This window comes from Loxodonta africana, chromosome 5 (genome assembly GCF_030014295.1).
Source record: "Loxodonta africana isolate mLoxAfr1 chromosome 5, mLoxAfr1.hap2, whole genome shotgun sequence".
Classification (NCBI taxonomy): domain Eukaryota; kingdom Metazoa; phylum Chordata; class Mammalia; order Proboscidea; family Elephantidae; genus Loxodonta; species Loxodonta africana.
Genome location: NC_087346.1, coordinates 74,251,000 through 74,276,136, shown reverse-complemented (window position 1 = coordinate 74,276,136; position 25,137 = coordinate 74,251,000). Strand labels below are relative to the sequence as shown.

General features: G+C 36.0%; 1 protein-coding gene and 1 long non-coding RNA gene across 3 annotated transcripts in view; both read right to left on the bottom strand.

The window, feature by feature from the left end:
- The window catches only part of ANTXR2 (ANTXR cell adhesion molecule 2), a 170,645-nt gene that overhangs the window by 23,279 nt on the left and 122,229 nt on the right, over positions 1-25,137 (bottom strand). The window lies entirely within an intron of this gene.
- Positions 1,962-23,161, bottom strand: LOC135231437 (uncharacterized). The gene is made up of 2 exons (XR_010322059.1): positions 19,964-23,161; positions 1,962-19,439 (listed from the first exon to the last, which is right to left on the bottom strand). It is a non-coding gene; the product is annotated as an uncharacterized LOC135231437 (long non-coding RNA).

Below are 25,137 nucleotides of genomic sequence, written 5' to 3'. Positions count from 1 at the left end.
GAAAGCTTCATAATTAAAATTATTGATTATCATGGCGGGATGTCGTTCAGCAATGTCCTCAGGGCATATTGGGGAATGTAAAGTTATTTCTTCTTAACATTAAATGACCCCAGATTGCCATGCTTGTCTGAGCACCGTGTCTGTTTATCAATTCTCTTATTCTCTTCCTTGCTGTCAATTGTTACCTCTCCCTAATATGTTGTATCCATTTTTAGAATCCCCTCCGCCCCAAATCTACTTTTACGGCTTCTAATTTGCCATGGGTATAGAAATCAGATAATTAAGCAGACTAAAAGTAGGTATGAAATAAAAATAGGCATAGGGCAAACCGGCCGGAACTTTGTGACATCTATTTCTACTGATCAGAGAGTTAATTATTTATCTATTTCCACTGATAGGTCTAGAGTGTGTTGTAGGTATGAGAGTGCTGATCTATTTGCAGTACCATACAATTCATATAATCTCATAAAGGTTCTACAGAATAAATTCAATGTCCTGATTACATACTGAATATAGAGCCATACGTTTTCTAAATATGATTCTAATATTCTTAAGTCTACATTTCAACCATATTTACCAAAATAAAGTGGGGTTTGCCAAATATAATCAACTGAACCAAACTTCACATCGTGTCTATTCACTGTCATATATAAGAAGTGCACACAGATTTAAATTGTACATAAATTTTCTCAACTTGAAAATCTTGCAAATGTGCTTATCTTAATGCTTGGTTTTAACCTCTTTTGCATATCACAGGCTAAAAATAGCTATCATACTTCACATTTTAAGAAAAAGCAAATGAATAAAGTTAGCTTTGTAAAGGTGAAGTTGAGGACACAGCTGCAAATACTTTTTGCTTACTGATGTGTCTCCTTTTCCTAAATTCCACTTGTGCCAACAGTGAGTAAAATGCTCTGGGATCTCTCGCTTTCTCTCTCTCTCTTTCTCCCTTTCTCTCTCCTTCTCTCCACTTCCAGATAAATGCCAGTCATTTGGCCAGGGCTAACTCACAGAAGGTACAGCAGGCACAGATGGTACTAATGCATAAATGTAATCTAGCAAAAGAATGCCAACGCCAACCCAGAAAAGGTTCCAAATAACTGCAGTGCACTTACAGGAAGTCTGTGATTGGCAAGGTTAAAGCTGCAACTGTGAGAGCTCACTGCTTGTTCCCAAATCAACAATAGAAATTCTCAAGCAAATGAGCATATTTAATTTACTGTTATTTGCCACAAATGTATTAAGTTAGATGGTATTTAGATAAATGATCTATCCTTCGAACAATACTAAATGAGGATAATCAAATTTGTGCAACTGCCTGAGCATATTTGAGTACCACGTATATCTGAGTATGTGTAGGCTCTTCCCACCTATTCCCTATTTTCTTAGCTTGGTTTGCTTTCTTTATAGCACTTGCTCTTACCACTAATTGTCTTTTCTTACCTGTTTGTATAACAAAATACACCTCCCTTAGTTACCTTCATTCCTATCACTCTTCATATGACTTCATATTGTATGGCTATTTTGATTTTTTGCTGACTGTTTGTCTCCTGAGTTAGAGGCAAACTTCATGAGCAGAAGGACTTGATATATCTTGTACACGTCCGGAAATCAATTGTTGATTGAATTAACATTAGAGAAAATGAAGAAACGAATAAAGGCACCCATATGTAATATATGCTTACTTGTTTAATGACACTATTGTGATGAATATTTGAATATATTGTAACCTGCTAATAAAATATTATCTAGAGAATAGTTAATAATTTCTCTCTTTTTTTTTCTAGACCAAGTAGTATCATCATACCCTAAATTTCAAATGTCCACCAAATATCCACTATATACGCAAGTCTGGTTAAGGCCTTTAACATTCATATTTTGTTAAATTTTAAATGCAAGCAAAACACTAATAAAATAAACTTTGTTTAGTAATACTGCTCATAACTACCCCATAAGTGAAATTTGTTTCCTGAAGAGGACTGTCAAGAAGAGAAAAAAAGTTTAAATTTTATGTGCTGCCTTGGAAACCCCATAGAGCAGTTCTACTCTGTCCTATAGGGTTACTATGAGTCGGCAATCGACTCAACGGCAATGGGTTTTTTTTTTTTTTTTAATTTTTTTTTACCAGTCTAAAGATTAGTGAAGGAGGAATTCCAGGAGGGCAGCAATGAAGGAAGGATTCCCTTGTATAATTATATAAATGGCTCACAACAATTCTTTTGGGCATAAAGCAGTGATTTTTTTTTTTCTTAAAAAAATATTTCTCCCAAATTCTTCATTACAAACCTATTTATTTTCTCCTCAAAAATACCCAATTTGGAATAAAAGTAATTATTTCTGCACTAGTTATAATGGTGCCCTCAGCCCTTCCCCTAACCCCATGAAAAACTATTAAATATCCCAACATGGAGGATTGTTAAATTAACCTATAGTAAATCTATCTGGTAAAATTCTATGTGACTTTTACAATAAAAATCATGTAATAATATAAAAACAAGAATGATATAATTAGAAAGCAATTTTTCTTTAATAAGCATGTGTTTCTTTTAAATCCAAAAAGATTCAGAAAAAATTTATTTCCACTTTATTTCTTTATGTACTTTCTCCCACTTCATTCCATAAAAAATTTTGAAGTTATTTTTTCTTCATTGTAATCTTACCATTGAGCCAAATTATTGGAAGAAACTAACAGTCACTAAAAATTCGAGTTTTTGCTCAGATATAAGCAGGGCACATACAAATGTGAATGGAACAAGCAACAGAATTGAATTTCTCTGACAAGAGTATCAGTAAATGATTCTGTCAAGGCTTTTGAATAAGATAACTGGAGGGATAAAGCTCAGTGGTCAATAATGTAGGATCTTCTGGCTTTGAAAACTAAATCTGCCATTTACAAGCTATTTGAGTTTGACCAATGTGTCTTTTACAAATGTATCATTTATAACAATGTGTCAGTTACAAAATGCAGAAAACAATAGCACATGTCTCATAGGGTTACTGAGAGAACTGTGAAAATACATCTAAAGCACAGTGCGTCCTACGTGACAAAATTAAACAAATGCTATGAACTAATACTACTTCCTCTGTATAACAAATCTGCACTGGCAAATAGTTGATCTATGGAATTTTTTAAAATAAAACTTGAAAGCAGCTATTAGAGCAGAAATATCTTCAGCAGTCAAGTTCTAAACCAAAAAAGCATCTACCTATTTGACAATTCTTTTGTGAAGGATGCACACTAGGCGTTGGAAAGACAGCTTGTGTGCTTTCAGAGAAATGATTTTGGAAATTCTATTTAAAAACAATACAAAAACAGCAACTGAATAGTGCTGGTCATTCCTAAGAAATTTTAGAGAGATTTCTAACATTTCTCTAAAATTAAAGCCCATATTCACTACCTAAGTGAAGATACTAGTTTAAAAGTTACATGTTCTCATTTTTTAAAAAGTTACCACCCGTGGTCTTAGAAAAAAAAGTGCCGTTGCCCTCCAGGCCAACTCTGTTTGGCCAGCACACACACACACACACACAAAAAAAAAAACACGGTATTTCTGTATCCCCTCCCTATTATCCACTCTGTTTTCACCTTTCTAGGGGGCACAGTTTGCTTAACTATAAACAGCATTCCTGAAATTATATGTCGCCTGTGGTGGTTCATCGTGAGGCACTAAAGGGAAAATGAAGTAGTGACAAAGCAAGTAACAGTTGGGCACAGACTGTCTAGGTAGAAACATCGAGCATAAAAAATGAGAAGTTCAGAGGTCAGCTGGACTGAGAAAAGAGGATCTAAAACCGGGAAGATGCCAGAAGATGTAGTAACTAGGGTGAAAGTTGGATCAAAGCACAAGTATGAGGAAGTGAAGTAGAAACTGAAGTGCAAAAAAGTACATTTATATTTATAATTCCATGGCTAAGGGGCACTGGGTTTTAAGGTATGTGGGATAAATTGAAAGGAAAGTATTAAATTATTGATTTTGGCTAGTTACTATAATGTGCAAAAATGTTAAGACATTTTTATAATTCAGTCAAAGGACTAGGAAATCTAGGATGAATTAGCAATGGATATGCTGTGCCCATTTGTGTGTAAATAAGCTTTTGGAAGGAACATTTGGTATTTCACATTCACTGCAATGATATGTGATGCATTTCTACTGTGGTCCAGCTATTGTGTAGTTATATTAAAGAGGGGCACCTGAGTTAATGTACTTTAAGGGGGTGATTTAGCTCCTGTAGAATCTATATTCTTAAACTATAAATGCCCACACCAAAAAAAAAAAAGTACCAGGAACTACAGTCCGATTATAAATTGTAAGAAAATGGAATTAATTAGGATTCGCTATGTGCATAATCTGATAAGTGATCACATATTTTAATTCTGAGATATTGTTCATGGTTCTAAATGCAGGAAATAACATCTCATTCCCAGTATCATTATGATGTTACTTTTTAAAAAGGTTCAAATGTATCAGTCATTACTATTACTATGAAACAAGGACAGTAAGTACAGTAGTCCCCCCTTATCCACAGGAATATGTTCCAAGACCCCTCCATGGATGCCTGAAACTGTGGATAGTACCGAACCCTATAGATGCTATGTTTTGACCTATACATACATACCTATGGTAAAGTTTAATGTATAAATTAGGCACAGTAAGAGATAAACAACAATAACTAACAATAAAATAGAACAATTATAACAATATACTGGTAATAAAAATTATGTGAATGTGGTAGGTTGGAGTTGGAAGGTGAGAGATTTGATCAAGCTACTCATTTAACATTTTAGGACCAAAGTTGACCTTGGGTAACTGAAACCTCAGAAGTGAAATTGCAGATGGAGGGGGCGCTACTGTACGATAAAAGATATAAAAGGTCCCTGAGTGGTGCAAACATTATGTACTAGACTACTAACCTGAAGCTTGGCTGTTTGAACCCACCTAATAGTGCCATGAAAGAAAAGCCTGGTGATCTGCTTCCATAAAAAGTGTAGCCCAGGAAACCCCATGCAGCAGTTCTACCCTGCAACACATGGGGTCACCATGAGTTGGAACAGACTGGCCAGCAACGGGTTGTTTTTGTTTTGTTTTATAAATGATATAATTATTTAGTTACAGGGACATTCTTTTTTGCTGAATTTTTAATCTCTATCCAGATTAAAAAAAAAAAAAATTTTTTTTTATCCAGATAAATTTTTAAATGACACAGGCTATTAAACTGTGTTCTTTTCAGAATTTCTGTGATCAGAACTCTTTCAAAGCTATTGGCATTCTCTTTACTAAATCAGCACTACAACTGGTAGCACTACTTTTGAACCCTGCCTAGATGCCTCCTATATTCAAATTCTTCCCCTTAATCTCACATCCAAAACTAAATGAACAACCAAAATGTTCTTACATTTTTCCAATTCTATAAAAGCTTTCTTTTTTCTTTTTAGGATAATTTCTTCCCTCAATAAAAGTCCAGATGTAGTAGCTGATGGAAAGAAAAAGCGAAATATTTTAGTAAGATCCAGCTTGGTTTCAGGTACTGGAGGATGATGCAAAAGAAACAAAAATTCTTTATTAAACCCAAAAGCTAGGGAAGGAGAAAAAACCAACACCTGAAATAATTAGATAATAATTTTAAAATTATTGCAAAGTATCAAGAATAATTCACTTTAAACTCAGGTTATTTATTGCAGTATAGATTATAATTACCTACACATTTATAATCATTCCTACCCAGTTCTATACAAGGGTAAGAACTGTGGTCAAATTTACTATTTTTTCTACACCTAGCACAGCCTGCATGCAAAGAATATTTGATTATGCATCCGTTCAATCATATGAAGGCATACCTCATTTTAATATTTGTTACAAAGAAAAATGCAACAATAATTTTCTTGCTTTACACTTACAAAAAGAAATTAGTTCAAATTTTATAAAGTTAAAAAACACTCATATGCTTAATTAAGCTTTTAATTCTGTTATAAAAAATAGGAACCAATCACTATAGTCTCAGTCAGAGCATTAAGAAAACAAGGTACCCATTTCAGTTCCTTAAACGGGCAATTCCTAGTGATAGAAAACTTTTAAAAAATTCAGAGATTTGCCTCAACGTCCTTGAAAGCCAGATCTCATATAACCATCTAAAGCAGCACAAAAAAACAGCAGAAGAAAGTCTCTGGGTGATAGCTTGCAATATCTATAAAATTTTAGGCTAGTGTGGCTTTTTTCTGATGTCTGCATTTGAACTTATTGTCGTGGATAGCTCTCCTCAATATAGATCATCCATGGAAAATTGTCTCTGCTAGTGACTTTTCCTGACACTCATAATTCTGGGCCATTTTTTCATAACTCTAATTTTCAACTTCTGTCTACCCTGGTAGAGATGTTGCTTTGTTATTAGCTGTCATAGGTTCATGGTGACCCCATGCACAACAGGATTGGACCACTGTTATCCATAGGGTTTTCACTGTTGATTTTTCTAAAGTACATTGTCAGGCCTTTCCCCCTAGTCCATCTTAGTCTGGAAGGTCCAGTGAAACCTGTTCGGCATCCTAGCAACACATAAGCCTCTACTAACAGATAGGTGGTAGCTGTGCTTGAGATGCATTGCTAGGAATCAAACCCAGGTCTCCCCAATGGAAGGTGAGAATTCTACCACTGAACCACTACTGCCTCCTAAACAAGACCAGAATAAAAAAATCATAAAATGCTGTGTGTGATTAACAAAGTAACAACTTGAGCAATCAACTATATATTCAGCCAAATATACACTGATCCTCAATTACGTGCCTATCACCCTGCTGGTATTTTTAAAATCACTAATAATACTGAATAATTAATCATTTTTAAGTAAAACAAAAAGATATTTTGAACTCTGGCCACTATTTTACTCTAGTTTTTAACCATAAATCACTGCCTTACACATTCCTAGCAATTTGTTGTTTCATCTCCATGCAAAAGGTATCACAATGTTGATTATAAATATTATTATTGCTCATTTAGACAGAGATGGTCCATAGGAAAGGGGAACACCGAAGAAAAGGAAGTTCTCTGTCTAAGACTGAAGGCAAAGGGTCATTCATGTCTGAGTTTGAATCAAGCTAATTAAAACCTGCCAGAGGTCTTGCAAAGCCTAACGTAACTGGTAGTGCCCCTCATACAAATTACAAAATATTTTACTCTAGAGAATATCTTTGTGAACCAGAGAACAGTGACAGAAAAGCAGGAAAAATGAGAGGGTTCTAGAATTCAAGTCCATTAAATGTATCTAAAATGCTTCTGCATTTTTCATGTCAAGCTCTCTGTGACCAATTCAGTCCCTACAGAAAAATTAAAATCATGCTGCAAAAGTAATACATTAGTGTAAGTATTGCTTCTTTGTTATCCATGGTGGCTAATATATCGTATTACATATAGAAATAATTACTACTGTTATACTCATTAAAAGTCATTAAATCACAAGACCATTTTAAACTGCTGCAGTAAGAGAAAAATGTTCATATTTTTACAGTATTCTATTCTGGCACCACACCAAAAAAATGATGCACTACACTGCTTGGGGAAAAAATGTGAACATGAGTTCTTGTGGTTAAGTATATTTCTAATCTGTGTGACAAATAAAAGATATTTTATTCAGGCTTCACAATAAAAAGGCCTATTCTGTGCCTGTCATAATATAAAGGCAAGCCACCGGCCTAAGCTCTAGCCCATATGGTTGTTGTACACATATTCGTGAGTTTGGTACAACCTGCTTTGTGTTGGTGATTTTAATTTCAATAGCCCATTAATCTTTTAAATACATTAAGCATGTCCACCCCTGCTGGCAGACTCTCCTGCCCTTTGATTCTCCTTCTCTCTAACCCAATGTTTTCTCCCTAGAGTTTGAGGATTCAACATACAGAGATGACTCCTGCCAACAGGAAGATAAAGAAATTCAATTAAAATTACAGAGTTGTTAATCTGTAATTGCCTAACAAAAACACAATTTTCTATTTCTAAGCTTTCTAAAATCAAGTATAAATGCTTTTAAAATAGATAATTCTCAATTTTGAATACATTACTTGAAGGATTTAACTCAGGAACCTAGTCTTAATTTCAAGCAGTTGTTTTGGAGATGGTCTCTTCCACACTAAAACCTACTGCCGTAGATTCTGACTCAGCAACCCTAAAGGACGGAGTAGATGGTCTCTTCCACACTAAAACCTACTGCCGTAGATTCTGACGCAGCAACCCTAAAGGACGGAGTAGGCTGTGCTAGGGTTTCCAAGGCTGTAATCTTTATAGAAGCAGACTGCCATGTCTTTCTCCCGCGGAGCACCTGGTGGGTTCAAACCATTGACCTTTTGGTTACCAGCCAAGCACTTAACCACTGCACCACTGGGGCTCCTTTCTTCCACACTAATTGATGAGTGTGAAGCTTCCTGAACCTTCTGCCACATTTTTTTCTACACAGAATTGCACACTGACAGTGAAGATGAGAAAGCAAATACACAGAGGTTTTGCCCAATTAGAAGTCCACTTAGTAGGTTAAGCAATGTGTCCGATATGCAAGTCTCTCTTTTAGGAATATATTCCACAGTTTATTTATATAATACTAGTTAATCTAACCTTAGAATAATCTTATTCCCCCAAATTCCCATTACGATTTAGCTTCCACAATTAAATAATACTAGTTAATCTAACCTTAGAATAATCTTATTTCCCCAAATTCCCATTATGATTTAGCTTCTACATTTTCATGCCAGCCATCATAAATTTACAAAATTTCCTGTAAGAAATGCACTGATAACCAACATATGGCTAAGGTATTAGTTCACACTTACTGAGGATTTAATCTATGCCAGGGAACATTCTAAGTGTCCTACATGTATTAACTCAAACCGTTTCATGACCTGTGGGACATACAGCATCCACCTACATTTTCTGCCTTTCAGGTTTATTGGGAAGCTGCTTTCCCACTGACAGTACATACTGACATCAGGCAGGGACCTGTATAGCTGTTTGAAATGGAAAAAAATGGGTGTGTGAAGCAAATTATTGTTTTTACAGTGTATTGCATGAGGTGGTGCATCCTAGAGGTATAACTCTGCAAAACTTTTGTCTGTGTGTGGCTTTTGTACAAGGAGATAAGCCTTGTAAGTATATTTCCAGGTTCCCGTGTGTTACTTGTAGGTTGCATTTCTCACTATGATTCCACATTTGCATGAATACCTCATCTTCAGGTGCCATACATTGTAAGCACCTATCAAGGGATCTAGAAAGCTGTTCAGAGTCCCAAGGGACGTATATGTCCCACATAATCCCACCCCCATAGTCAGAGGGACAAATGTGTCCCACATAACATGTATCAAAGTCCATGTCACCTACCAAAAATTCAGACACACTCATTGATTCAGTACACATTCCATTAACGAAAAAATATTGTATCAGCAAAAAAAGTAAAAGAGAAAAATAATTCGGTCATGGTTAAGTCCTCACAATAATGAAGCAGATCCTTTATATGACATAAAACAAAGACTAAGAACCAGCTCAAGAAGACAAAGTAAAGTATTACAGTGCAATGTGCAAAGACTTGGAGTTAGAAAATCAAAAGGGAAGAACACACTCAGCATTTCTCAAAATGAAAAAATTCAAGCCTCAAGTTGCAATATCAAAGGATTCTATGGCAAAATATTGACAATGCAGAAAACAACAAAAGAAGATGGAAGGAATAACCAGAGTCACTGTACTGAAAAGAACTGGTCAAAGTTCAACCAGTTCAGGAGGCAGCATAAGAACAAGAACCAATGGTATTGAAGGAAGAAGTCCAAGCTCTACTGAAGGCATTGGCAAAAACAAGCCTCCAGGAACCGACGGAATACAAATTGAGATGTTTCAACAAACAGATTCAACTATGGAAGCACTCTCTCATCTATGCCAAGAAATTTGGAAGACAGCTACCTGGCCAACCAACTGTAAGAGATCCACGTCTGTGCCCATTCCAAAGAAAGGTGATCCAACAGAATGTAGGAATTGTTGAACAATATCATTTACATCACATGCAAATAAAATTTTGCTGAAGAAAATTTAAAAACTGCCAGAAATTCAAACTGGATTTGGAAGAGAATATGGAAGGAGGGATATCATTGATGATGTCAGACTGATCTTGGATGAAAGCAGAGAATACCAAAAAGACATTTACTATGCAAAGGTATTCAACTGCGTGGATCATAACAAATTATGGATAACATTGCAAACAATGGGATTTCCAAAACAATAGTGCTCATGAGGGACATGTACATAGACCAAGAGGCAGTTTTTTTAATAGAACAAGGGATTGGTCATGGTTGTAGCCTTTCATCAAATTTATTCAACCTGTATGCTGAGCAAATCATCTGAGAAGTTGGACTATATATGAAGAAGAACATGGCATCAGGATTAGAGAAAGACTCATTAACAACCTGTGATATGCAGATTATACAACCTTGCTTGCTGGAAGTGAAGAGGATTTGAAGCACTTACTGATGAAGATAAAAGACTCTAGTCTTCAATATGGATTACAACTCAACACAAAGAAAAGAAAAATCCTCAAAACTGGACCAATAAGCAACATCATGATAATGAAGAAATGTTGAATTTATCAAGGACTTCATTTTACTTGGATCCACAATCAACACCCATAGAAGCAGCAGTGAAAAAATCAAATGACATATTGTATTTGGCAAACCTGCTGCAAAAGACCTCTTTAAAGTGTTAAAATGCAAAGATATCACTTTGAGGACTAAGGTGTGCCTGACCCAAGTCATGGTATTTTCAATTGCCTCATACGCATGCGAAAGCTGGACAATGAATAAAGAAGACCAAAGAAGAATTTATGCCTTTGGATTACGGTACTGGCAAAGAATGTTGAATATATCATGGACTGCCAGAAGAAGAAATAAATCTGTCTTGGAAGAAGTACAGCCAGAATTCTCTTTAGAGGTGAGGATGGTGAGATTTCATCTCACGTACTTTGGACATGTTATCAGGAGGCACAAGTTCCTGGAGAATGGCATCATACTTGGTAAAGCAGAGGGTCACTGAAAAAGAGGAAGACCTTCAACGAGATAGACTAACACAGTAGCTGCAACAACGAGCTCAAACACAGTATCCGTTGTGTGGATGGCACCGGACCAGGCAGTGTTTTGTTCTTTTGGGCATAGGATCACTATGAGAAGAAACCAATTCAATGGCACCTAACAACAACAAGAAATTTTCTGTTTTCTGCCTTACTAAACCTACTATCTACTAATTTGTACTGTGATACAATTGCAACAGAGGCCTCTGCCATTCCTACAGAGAGCTCTGAAGCTAGGATAGCCCTTCAGTTTGCTCTGAATTGTGGTAGGGAGCCAAGCCTTTGCACTGCCACATCAATCAGATATTGAATGCGGGCTGCCCCAGGAGAGGGGCAAGGAGGCTGCCTTTGGCTAAGGGGAACTCCTACAGAGAGACTCAGTTGTAAGCTGTCAACGGCCAACACTCCCGGCAGCTGAAGAACTGAGTGTCTCCATTCTGAAGGGGGTGCTGGAATGTACACCACAGTATCTACTACAGTTGTCTCAACTTGGCAAAATTAAAACTTGGATCGTTTATATTTCAGTAGAATATCAAAGCATTATGGAAAAGCATTACAGATAAATCAACCTACTCAGCTCCTGTTGAACTATCAGAGGAAATGCAGCTTTTCTATATTTCTCAGAACTGCCCAACAACGATTTAAAAGAGTAATTTCACAGGGACTGAATTCAAGTCAGAAAAAAAAAAAAGAAAGAATGTGAACAGACGGTGAATCACAGAATGCTCCTTGTTTTTGTTTTTTATTTGAGGCATTTATCTGTTTAGAATGGTTACTGCAGCATGAATATAGAGAAGGAAATAAACCAGAGAGTTTAGATCCTATAAACTAAGGGTCCTAATCCTAAAACCCTAGGATCTAAATACTATGCAAAATAAAATGGGCACAATGTCCCTTATCTCTCTTCTTGAAAAGCAAAGGTGTCTATATCCATATACACAACATTCTAAATTGTTACGAATCTTTTCTGTGTGTACCTTATCTGGTTTTCTGGCCAGAAGCAAACAGGAACCCAACTACAATAACTCAAGCATAACCCTCACTTCTCAGACAGATGGGGCTGTTGTAAGACCATCGAGAACAGATACTGCAAGGTCTGCAGTTCTTTCCATTAGGATTGTCCTTGTTCTTTCAATCTTCTGGCCAAACGTATCACTCACATTTGTTCTATTTTAAACCAGCTCATGTAAACAAAAAAGAAAGTTCTCAGTAAGCAAAATATGAAATTGAAAGGAAAAAAGAAAAGCTACGCTGGTTCATAGAGCTACCTCCTCTCACAACAGAATCTGGTCGTGCATAGTAATTAAAGTAGGTAAATCTGATTATTTGGGTAGCAAGGTCCTATTTACAACAAGGATTGGTTTGGCATGACTACCCTTCAAGTCTTAAGTGCCACAAAGACTAAGCAGCAAGACAAGCCCATAATACGAACAACATAAAAATGCTCATTATTATCCTTCAGCGGAACATTTTCTAACCTACAGCTTCCAATCACCCTTTACTGTGGGTGATGTCAAAAACACTTACTGCACAAGCAGAGATCTGTGTTTCCTTTGCCACAGACAATAAATCTTTAGTGTCTTCTCCTGCTACGCATCACTCCACCTGCTCTCCAGAGGCACAGTATGTCTCTCTTGCCTTCTCCCTCACCTAACAAGGTCATTTTTGAGTGACGATACAATTTATCGCAAAAATGTATAGTCATGCACGATAATTATTATCTACTGTTATGAACCTTGTCAGCAAACATTACAGAACTCTAAGAAATGTTTCTTCCCAAAAGCAACGTAATGTGCCCATAAACTCAATTTCACAAATATAGATTTGAACAATACATCTAAAAACATACTTCTGTTCTCTCTAGTCATTATTGTTGTAAAATTATACAGTAATTAAAAGGTACAGATTTGAGAAATTAATTTTAGCTTCAAAGAAATCTCTTTGTGTTGAGCAGTAATCTGGGAACTCAAAGTATTAAATTGCTAGTTGACTATACTCATCTCTGGTTTGTAAAGACAAAATTTTTTCTCAATTATTAACAAAAAAAAAAGCAGCAAAAATTGTAAGGTGGAAAAAACCGTAGCCCCAGTTAGGCTATTCTCAACCAGGGTTCCATGAGTACATTAAGACCTAATGCTTTAAGGCATCTGTTGTACACGATAAACTCACTTCTCTCCCAAGACTTACACTATTCTGTAGGGTCCTGAAGAGAATTGAGAAAACTGTGCCTCACATCTGTGGTTCAGATGAGGAACCACTGTTAAAAACAGCTGTTTGGGGGGAAAAAGAAAGCTCAGGGAGGTTATATAACTTGCTCAAGACCAATCAGTTTGTTAAAATTAAAGACGTTAAAACTTGAACCTGGACTTCTAACAATAAAGCTGGAATAAGGACAGGGTGAATGCAAGTCACATAATGAATATAAAGCATGTGTGATTCCAAATTGCAGGCATCACTTATTTTGTTTTCTTAAAATGTCAAATTAAGATACACAGAAATTCCGAAGAGCATTTTAGATTAACTAAACCATAACAGATGCTTGTGAATAGGGTCTTACCAAAACAAAGATGATACAACTCTTTAAAAAAATCTCCATCTTCAATCTCTGGAACAAAGGAATTTCTAAACCCGTTCCATAAATATGCAACAACACTTATGATGACTTCAATTCATAATTAAAATCACGGTGGAGGTTGCTTCCATTTCAGTAATTTAGTGATTTTTCCTGTCTGTCTCTCCCTAAAACTAAATGAAAGAAACCCAGGTCTTTGAATTAAATCAAAGTTTTTAATATAGGCATTATAATAACCCTCTATATATGATGTATACCCTTCGGATTTGGTTATCACCCTTTCCTTGAGTCAGCACTCCTTTCTCTAATTCCTACTTTAAATCTTCTGTATTTTTAACAGAATGAACAGGCTCTAAAACCACTGATCATGTTTTCTGTTCAGAAAATATTACTCCTTAATAAGTGTTTGTCTCTTATTTAAAAAGTAGGAAGAGTCCTTTCAATATAAAGTTACAGAATGACAACCTTAAGTTTAGGTATGAAATGTCTTTGAACGTTGTGAGAAAAAAAGAAAGAAGACACAGGTAACTACAAATGGGATGAGAACACAACCCTGCTTTGGTGCATTATCACATGATGCTTACACGTCTGGGATGACTAAGAGGAGCTGTCTTTTAAATAAAGGATGACAGGTGATAATTATTCTAATGCAATACATTGTACACTAAACAAGGATGGCTGGGATAAAGTATCAAATGCAGGTCATTATTGATGACAAGGGCTGGATTCAGCTGCAGCAGCTGTCACCTTCCCAGCTGGATGACCATAGTGCCATAATCCTTATCTACGGCGGTCTTCCTGGGAAAGTTTAGGCCAATAAAGCAGATATAAAGAAAAAAAAAGTATAAATAATGATAACTATTGTATACAAAAAGAGACACATCAAATCTCAGTGCCCTCAATGGCCCAAGAATTTACTTTTTGGTAGGTTACATCTTTACAAATCACTAACTCCAGCATAACTTAAGTAGTGTGGACTTTGGTGTCAAGAAACTCTGAGTTTAAACTCCACCACTCACCAGCTGTTTGACCTTTGTTAACCTCCCAAATGAATAATGGAAAACCTACTTTTTTATGAGGTTAAAATAAGAAAATGAACATAACATAGCCAGTACATGGAAGTTATGGAATAAATTTTAGTCCTCTCCTGGTGGCGAGGTCGTTAACAGCTTGGCTGCTAACCAAAAGGTCAGCAGTTCGAATCCACCAGGCCAGGCACTCCATGGAAACCCTATGGGGCAGTTCTACTCTGTCCTACAGGGTCACTACTAGTCGGAATCGACTCAATGACAATTTTTTTTTTCACTCCTAAAACACTGAAAAAAAAATAATAAAAACCCGCTGCCATCGAGTCGATTCCGACTCATAGCGACCCTACAGGGCAGAGTAGAACTGCCCCATAGAGTTTCCAGGGAGTGCCTGTTGGATTCAAGCTGCTGACCTTTTGGTTAGCAGCCACAGCACTTAACCACTACCCCACCAGGGTTTCCCCGAACAAGTTGGATAAAACTATACTAAAATTGCATTCTGTTAGTGGACATGTATTCTCACAAAATTTTGCTTAAAATATATCAATTTGTAAATAATAAAATTGATGAATTACAGTCCAATATTTATTTTTTTATTTGAAAACAATGCACACAACTGATAGCTCTATTTAATTTTTTATGATTAAGAAGACACTAGAACAGATATCATATTAGTGCTATCCTCTGAATATATAGTTCTAAATAAAGTTTTTAAAAACTACTAAAAAACTTCCATCCTTAAAATAAATTGTGATATAAAATTCCCATTCAATATTCAGTGTTTTGTTCAACATCTGCTCATTCGTTCTTAACAAAAGAGTCATCATAAGACTCTTTGCTGAGTCTTCAATCCTAGAAACAGTCGTAAAAATGCAGTAAGATTCCTTTCTCTCTCCTCATTCACACTCTTCCCCTTAGGCTTCAATTGTTACTATTGCCCATCCCTCTACAAGCATCAAATATTATCATTCACATCATTCTCTAACATGTCCTTTATTTCAGATACGATGACTCACAAAGACCTGAAGAACCTGATCCCTCAGTTCTTACCGTTATCATAGTATGAAATTGCACTGTTTTAGAAGAAAAAAGGCTACATCTCCAGTAGCTACAAATACGTATCTATTGAAAAAGTGAAACTGCTGAAAACAGCTCAAGCAAATTAATACCTACAGAATTTTGCAAACCAAAGCTATTATTTCTTCTTTCCTCCCCTCCTGCCTCCTCCTCCCATTGCTCCCTCTCTCTATTATGGATTATTCAAATACTCCAGTCTTTGTAAGTTCCATGCTATCAAAAATGACAAAGAATTAGAAAATAAGAACACTGTGTCAAGGAAAGGCCGGGCCGTTACTTTTAATTAAAAACAAAAAACAGATGCTGTTTTCAACCAACGAGAGAGAAAATATCTGATATTAAACTAGGACAAAACTGATCCTCATCCCTTAAACGCTCCTACAATTTCATTTAACAAGTAACCTCTCCAGTCTGCATGTCCAGGCTTGACTTTTCTGCCAGTCCAATATTCGTAACTCCCTAGTGAGCATTCCCAATCTTTTTTTGTCAAGCTCAATTCCACAGCACCATCAAGTCCTCCCTCTCCTTTCTGTCTAGCTGGTCCCACACTTTGATCCACTTAGTAACCAAGTCCTGTTAAAGTCCCCTTTTCAACTCATATTTTTCCATATGCCCTGGCTGAGGCCCTAATTGTGTGGTTCCTGCATCGGCCACCTCCCTCTGCTCTTTCTTTCAGTCTATCCAAGGGCATACCAACTGTCATCAGACATTAAAGAAAAACAAAACAACTGTTTTCACAAGGTCCTAATACAAAATTAGAAAACGAAATTGAACAAAATGTTTTTGTCTGGTGGGATACAAGCTTAAAAAGCTTCAGAAACACTATAATTGGCATTTGTTGAATATTCATTACTACAAGTTAATATAATATTTAAGATCCTCCAGAACTGGATGACCTAGATTTATTCCCTCTCATACAGTATAGAAGTCTCTGAAGTCAAATCCTTGAACCACCTCCTGGAATGCAATGTTTTTCCTTCTTTCTCTACCTGGACAAATCCTTCAAGGTTTACTCAAATCTCTCTTCCACTGTAAACTCTCACCTTATCTCCTAGTATGAAATATTCTTTCTTGATAACTCCAGTAGCAATTAATGTCTAGACCACTCATATGGAAATTAATTAGGCAACACTTTCATGAAATCTCTTCTGTTACTGTTTTGAATTGATATGTAAATATTTTATTATTTTACTTTTTATGTTTATCTTCAGTCTTTTGAGTAATTACAAATCTGATGAACCAATCCACACCAAAACCATTGCTTTAAGTGAGTTCCGACTCATGGTTACCCCTTGTGTTACAGATTAGAACTGCTCCATAGATTTTTTCTTGGCTATAATCTTCACATGATTATGCATTGATGTTTTGAGTCTCAAAGACTGTCTGAAAATAATGGGTGCTCAAGAAGAAATGGTTAATTTTATTTTTATGCCTCACACTTCCTAATTCTAACTCATTTTTTTTTTAACCAGCAATTGGTGAGTAATTACAATTGCGGTGTTTTCAAATATATATATACAATTCTTTGTTATATAAGACATATTACAGGTTGTCTATAATAATTCATGCATACCGTATTTTTACGCAAGTAGCACATGCCTTGTATTTTTGTTTGCCAGCTGCTCCCTTCCCCCACTCTCAGGGAGTGGGAGTGTTTGGCAAACAAATGCAAAAGGTGTGCATTATTTGCATAACAATACAGTGTACTATTAATTAACATAAAGCAAAAATATTTTAGTTCTTCAAAACACAATATTTATCATAAGTAGCAATATCATGGATTTCCAGGCCACACAATTGTAGAAATTGGATTAGGAATTAGTATCTAACTAGACTGTGCCATTTTTATTTTTTGCTTTTGTTTGTTAGTTGAACTTATACGGTCACTATGAATTGGGAACTACTCAACAGCAGTGGCCTTTTTTGGTTACTCTGTTTTGCATTATAATTTTTGAGGCTTTGCTTTATTCCTGACTCCCAACTAAACTGTAATTTCCTAGCAAGTAAGACTATGATCCAGTGGTTAAGCATTTGGCTACCGTTCCTTGGGGCAGTTCTACACTGTCTTCTAGGGTCTCTATGAGTGGTAATCAACTCAACAGTAACAGGTTTGGTTTTGGTTTAGCAAATGGGACTACATCTAGTCATCAATGAATTAAAACAAACAAAAAAAAAACTTCTCTTAAGATAAGAGTCTATTGACAAGATCATAGTTCATTTTCCTTTCAGTTTAATTTTACTAAAAAATGTTTAAACAAAAAATTAGGTAAAGCATAAGTCAGAAATGTGTTGAAATGTCCGTATTTTCCAAAACACAAAAAAGAAAAATTCTAGTATTAATAACTTTAAATTACTAATGTTGTAGCTGTGTGCCATTGAGTCAATTCCAATTCATAATTACTTCATATGGCCCTTCTACCCCTAGTCTTTGTGACTCCCACACAATAATTAGGTGGCACTATGCAAGTAAGGTGCTTGTGGCCCACCAAGGGATTGGATAGCTTGCTGCTAATGCAAATAAGTGGCACAGAACGTTTGTGGGGGTGCAGCCATGCAAATAAGATGTGCGGAACCCTAACAAGGAGATTGGTCCATTTTGCCATCCCACCAGGCTTAGAGGGAGACATAGAGAAAGAGGAGCTGTAACGTGGTAGATAGCAACGCAATAGAAGCAAGACCAATAGTGGCTCGAGACAACAGGGACCAGGAGACCAGTGTGAAATTGCCATGGTGCGGCTTTCTGACCATGGAGCTAAAAGCTTTGTAACACTTGCCCAAACAGGGCAGAGGCGAGGCATAGAGGCTGAGAGGCCTTCCTGTGGGCATGGCTGAGAAGCTGTCCTGATTGAAAAACTGTTATCTTGAATCATTTGTGAGACCCTAGTTGTACCCTGTTACTTCCCTCACAAACCACTTAACTGTAACTGTGGTTCACGAGTTCTCAGAGACTTAGCTGCGAATCATGAAACCCAAAGACCGGAGGAAGAGTAGTGAGCGGTAAAGCTGTTTGAAAAAGTTAGATCTTTGCAATATGTTTAACCTCTGCTTCACAGGAACCAGCTTTGTGCTGATCCTTATAAAAGAAATATTCATTTACCAAGTTTTTTTATAGGACAGAGTAGAACTTCCCCACAGGGTTTCCTAGGCCGTAACCTTTTGGAATAGACCACCAGGTCTTTTTTCCTTTGGAACAGCTAGTGGGTTCAAACTTGGGACCTTATGGTTAGCAGCAGAGTGCTTAACTATTGCACCACGAGGGCTCCTTAAATTACTAATATCCATTGCCGTCGAGTTAATTATGACTCATAGAGACCCTATAGGAGAGAGTAGAACTGCCTCATAGGGTTTCCAAGGAGCAGTTTATGGATTTGAACTGCCAACCTTTTGGTTAGCAGCAAGCTCCTAATCACTGTGCCACCAGGGCTCCTAAATTACTAATAAAACCAAAAAAAAAAAAAAAACCAAACCTGTTCCCGTCGAGTTGATTCCAACTCATAATGAACCTATGGACAAAGTAGAACTCCCCCATAGGGTTTTCAAGGAAGGCTAGTGGATTCAAACTGATTAGCAGCTGAGCTCTTAACCACTGCACCACCAGGACTCCAAATTACTAAAAGTCATCTGTAATCTGAAGATTTCATTAACACCATTTCATAATTCCATTATCTTGTTTCTTATTCCTAAAAAGATTTCAGAAAAAAAGTAAATGTTTATCAATGATTGGAAATACTTTTCAATATAAATATCACAGTTTAAGATTTAAAGTATAGTGTAAATGGACATTATTCTTATGCCTTCAGTCATGTACATTGTCTCATCACTGCTAGTAGTATTTTTATATTAGAGGGAGTACAAAAAATGACACCCTGGGGATATGGTTGACCTACTATTTCTTAAATTTTGTTTAACCAGTAATTTCTTAGCAAAATATTAATAATAACAAGAAGAAGTTGTTGTTAGCATGCCATGACATAAAAGGCTTCTAAGGTAACTCATCAAAATAACAGCTTCCAAGGCAGCTTTCTAGAGGGGAAACCCTGGCCTCCCTGTGTGAAGTGTGAGGACCACGTGCATCTCATGACTCAGTGCTGACAACTGCCTGACTGAAGTGGAAGTGGACCTTTAGATGCCTAAAATCCACCTGTTCTCCACTGCTCACCCGCTAGGGATTTGTATTCAGAGGAATGGCTGGCAGCCTGCTCACCTCAATTTTCACTAATGTAGCTGAAGTGATACTTTAAGATGCATATCAGGATTGTATTTTTGTAGGACGGTTTTAGGTACACTCTTTTCACCTAGATCAACGAATAAATTTGACAAGTGGAATCAGTTGCGCCATAGATCAAAATGAGAGCTCAAGCAAGCAAGAAAGATCTGGGAAATAAACAGTAAATTCAATATAAATTTAACTGAAGCCTAAAATGATGATGTAATATTTTGAAAACTAGATTTTAAGGGAGATTATAGACAATAAATTACATGGGTGTGCCAACAGTTTCTTGAACTAAAAACTACGGCTTTTCTATAGTGAATATAAGAGCTTTGAAATGATCGTGTCATAACCTGAGCCTGCAGGAGGAACTATTCCTTTTAGTTTGATTTCATAAATTAGGAAAATCAATCGCTTTCAAAAGTCTAACATTAAGAGTAACCCATCGATTTATTTCCCATCGCTAATTGTTTTTCATTCCTTTTTAGAAGGAAAATACATATGTTTTATAAATGTTTCTAAAGTCTTGGCGTTTCCATAATATCTGTAGGTACTCAAAAATCAATACAGAAATGATCTTCTGACTCCAGTGTTAACAACATGACTGATCAAAATACTTTAATATTTACATTTAGGATATTTTATATTTAGATAGATCACTAGTGATTCCTATGTTGTATAAATAGCTTACTAATACTTCTTAGTTCTGTGTTGCCTTGTCCATTTAATTTTACTTTTAAAATTTTCTCAATTCAAGGCATGGGCTATAAATTACAAATAAAACAATTAACACTAAACTGCTGTGCATTTTTTTTTTTTATAATAACCCAGTTGCCTTTGGAACATAAATTACCCAAACCCAGTGCCATCGAGTCGATTGCAACTCATAGCTACCCTATAGGACAGAGTAGAACTGCCCCATAGAGCTTCCAAGGAGCACCTGGTGGATTCGAACTGCCAATCCTTTGTTTAGCAGCCATAGCACTTAACCACTACACCACCAGGGTTTCCACATAAATTACAACAGAATTCAAATGGCAAACTAAATTTTTCAATAACCTATTTAAAGTTCAAACAGAGTTAATACCACTTACTCATTACATATCTGTGGGACCCTGACAACTTACTTGACTTTTCTGAGCCTCAGTCTCCTTATCTATAAAATGGGGATAAAAGCACTTTTCGGTGAGTTGTTTTGAGAATTAGAGTAACATATGTAAGGTCACTGATACCGCATCTGACACACTGCTAATGCTGTATAGATTATGCTGTTGTTTTTGTTGTAGATGATGATATTAATAACGATGGCGATGTATGCTGACTTTCTTAGAACTATATTCTTAAACAACTTTTTAGTTTAAGTGTATTCCTTCAGGTTTTGACTCCCTATACCAGAAGAACACACACATCTGTATTGGAAGAAGCACAGCTAGAATGCTCCCTAGAAGTAAGGGTGGCAAGACTTCAACTCATGTACTTTGGACATGTTATCAGGAGGGATCAGTCCTTGGGGAAGGACGTCATGCTTGGTAAAGTACAGGGTCAGAGAAAAAGAGGAAGATTTTCAACGAGATGGAATGACACAGTGGCTGGAGCGATGAGTTCAAACATAGCAGTGATCGTGAGGATGGTGCAGGGCCGGGCAGTGTTTCGGTCTGTTGTACACGGGGTCGCTGTGAGTCAGAACCAACTAGATAGTACCTAACAATAACAAGGCTGGCCTTCATATTTTTACATACTGACACTGTCCCAACATCAGCTGGGACAATTTTCTAAGGTATATGTTACATCAGGGTATTTCTTGATTTTTGACCTTTTATTTTCTTGTCTTAAAAATGAAGCTAAAGGTTGTTGTGTTTCCGTGTCTTGTTAGATCCTTGTGTTTCCCAATAACACCTTGATTATTCTATCCACATTTTATTCTTAACTTCATGAAATATTTATGATATGCATTTAAAATATTAAGGGTTAAGGATGTGTGATTGAAAAAATTAATTCAGGATTTTGTCTATTTATAAATCATAGCTAAAATATACTTTTATTTAATTGCTCAATGGTAATTCTATGACAATCCTAAAATAAGAATAAACTTATGATCAAACCATTGTCTTTAGAAGGTATGTTTAAAAGCATTCAGAGCATAGAGGTCAACCTAAATGGTATTTTTCATCTGTAGGGAAAAAGTCCACTTAATAAAAAGGAGTGTAGTTAGCTGGGTTCAATCAGTGTGACTGATTTTCATTTAACATTTGACCACTTTAGTTAGCCCAAGTTAGAGAATCAATTTTAGAGTGACCCAATGGGAGGGCAGTTTCATGTATCTATATATATTTAATGACAGAAACACATTAGTACTCCATTGCTTATAGCAGAATTAAATAAAAGAAAGCTTATATTAGTTATACTGCAGTTGTGACACAACACAGCAAAATGCAGCATACCAAAATGGCAGTGGGGATACTCCAATATCACATCTTTTTTTGAAAGAAGAAAAGCAACAAGAAATAGATAAGCCTTATAAAGACAAAAAACCTGGTATGAAATTTAAATCTACTGCTCTCAAATCCATGTTCTCTTTACTTTCTTCTATATGCTGCTATTTCCATCTATTTTAAAGCATACCAGTAGCAAAATGGAAACCCTGGTGGCGTAATGGTTAAGTGCTACAACTGCTAACCAAATGGTCAGCAGTTTGAATCCACCAGCTGTTCCCTGGAAACCCTATGAGGCAGTTCTACTCTATCCCACAGGGTTGCTATGAGTCAGAATCGACTCAATGGCAATGGGTAGTAGCAAAATATCCATTACTAATTTATAACCCTGATATTGTTATAGTCAATCAAAACATGTCTCAAAACATCCTGAGGAATATATGACATTTTTTTGTTCTCATTAGCAACTTGTACAATGTTTAAGCATATTTTTATCAATGGCCACACAAAATGTTTAACTACTAAAAAATACATATAAATATAAACAGATGTGTCAGCAATAAACCAGACTTTCTATCTACATGCATTCTTTCATTCTTCAATGATAGGCACTATATAAGAATTGGTCTCAAAACTGAAATTTTAGTACTTCTTAATGTGTATAATAACCCTAATGTTATTGACAGGGAGAAGAATAAAATACATTACTGCAAAATGTTAGCATAGTATCATAGAGTACTCAGTGAACTATAAATAAATAAATAAAAGCTTGAGTTTGAATCTGTCAGAAAGGTAACCCCAGGAAATCTCTTGACATCTCTGGGTTTCATTCCTTATCTTTAAAATGGGATCAATATGACGCCTAACTCCCAACATTAAGACAAAAATAAGATGATAACATTGCTGAAAGTGCCTAACGGAGCCCTAATGGAGCAATGGTTAAGCACTCAGCTGCTAACCAAAAGGCTCGCAGCTCGAACCCACCCAGCAGTGCTGCAAGAGAAAGACCTGGCAATCTGCTTCCATAAGGACTACAGACAAGAAAACCCTGCGGGGCAGTTCTACTGTCACAGGGTGTCACTAGGAGTCAGAATTGACTGGACAGCATCCAACAACAACACGACAAGTTGGTGCTCAATAATTATGGGCTGAATGTGAGTTCTAAATTTTTTCTTATGAGAAGAAAAGTGTCCCTTCTTTCCTGAAATTATGAGTGTCCTCAAAAACTAACATGTACTGCTGCCTTCATTAGACACACAGATACACACAGGAACATACATGAATGCATACATGCATGGATGCACATAAACAGATCCATACTGAAAGATCTGAGCTTCAGTATTCTATCTGAATACTCATAAGAAGGAAGAAGACTGGTCAAAAAAAAAATAATTATATATATATATATACATATATATACAGAGAGAGAGTCATGAATCACTAACTCCTTTTTAGCTAATGTTGGTATTTTTTTTTAAAAAGGGATTTCTATTGGGAAAAAAATTGTTATTTTATTCAATAAATGACCTGAGCATTTGAAAATCCACCAGATCTGCTATGTCATAATTTTTATATGATTCCTTTTTTGATCCAAAACGAAAGACTACACACAAAGATTGAAAGAAACAGCGATACAGGGCTAAGCTATACAGAACACATACTATCCGAACTCTTGTCTCAAATTTATTTGTGAATCTTCCAAGAACCTAATTGTAATTTCCTTTGGAGCTTCTTATTCCCCAGCTCAAAACCTTTAATGGCTCTCCGCTGCATAGAAATTAAAATCTAAACATTTGACAATTGCAGATTTTTACACTGCCTCTTCAATAAGTTACTATGTATAAAAGTACATAAATACAAATAGACAAAATTTTATTTTTATGTTTTTCCTATTTATGTTTAAGTGAATCATAAAAGGAAGAAAATACCGCGGCAAAGACAAAATATAAAAATATAACATATCTCAAACCAAACTTGTGATTTAAAATTTGCAAACCATTTAATAAAATCCAGGCTACTCACTGTATCTTGCTACTGAAATTCGATTCACAGTCATCAAAAGATACACATGTAAAAACTAAATTTAGTGTGCTGTGCGTTTTAATAGGAGAACTTTTCTTTTGATTTTGTCCAAATATGTGGCAAGTATGAGATATAATCCCAAAATTATGTTTCTGAAGTTCTGAGCCTTACCTATTTCTTCAAGATTTTTCCTTGAAGAATTACAAGCCTTTCTTCAATAGACAAAATATTCATAATACATAGTTGCTCTTTCGCATTAAAAAGTATTACAAAATAGTAAGATAGATTTAATGATGAAGGGGCCTGACAAATGAGTGAAACAGCCGTAGGAGAAAAAAAAAAAAAGAGGTCTTAAGAAAAGGCTTCTTAGTCATTTCATGGTTCAATCTGTTTAACTCCAAGTGATTGGGGCTGCAATGGTGGAATACCCTTAAACACACATAATTTTTAATTTATTATTTAAATAAAAACTTCATTTTCCTATTGCCTGCAAGTTTCTATGAAAAAATAATATCTCTTCCCCATCCTTTATGTCTTTTTCCCGTTTCTACCCTTCTTTTGCTCTTTCTAACTCCGAAACTCCGCTGCTTCGACTTCACCTCATAATCGGCCATTTCCCCTTCAGTGAAGTATTTTGTATGCAGGTAAACATGAGAGTACCATTATTCAGATTTACCGCTGTAGCTATACCTAGGGATTTTATTTGGATTTATT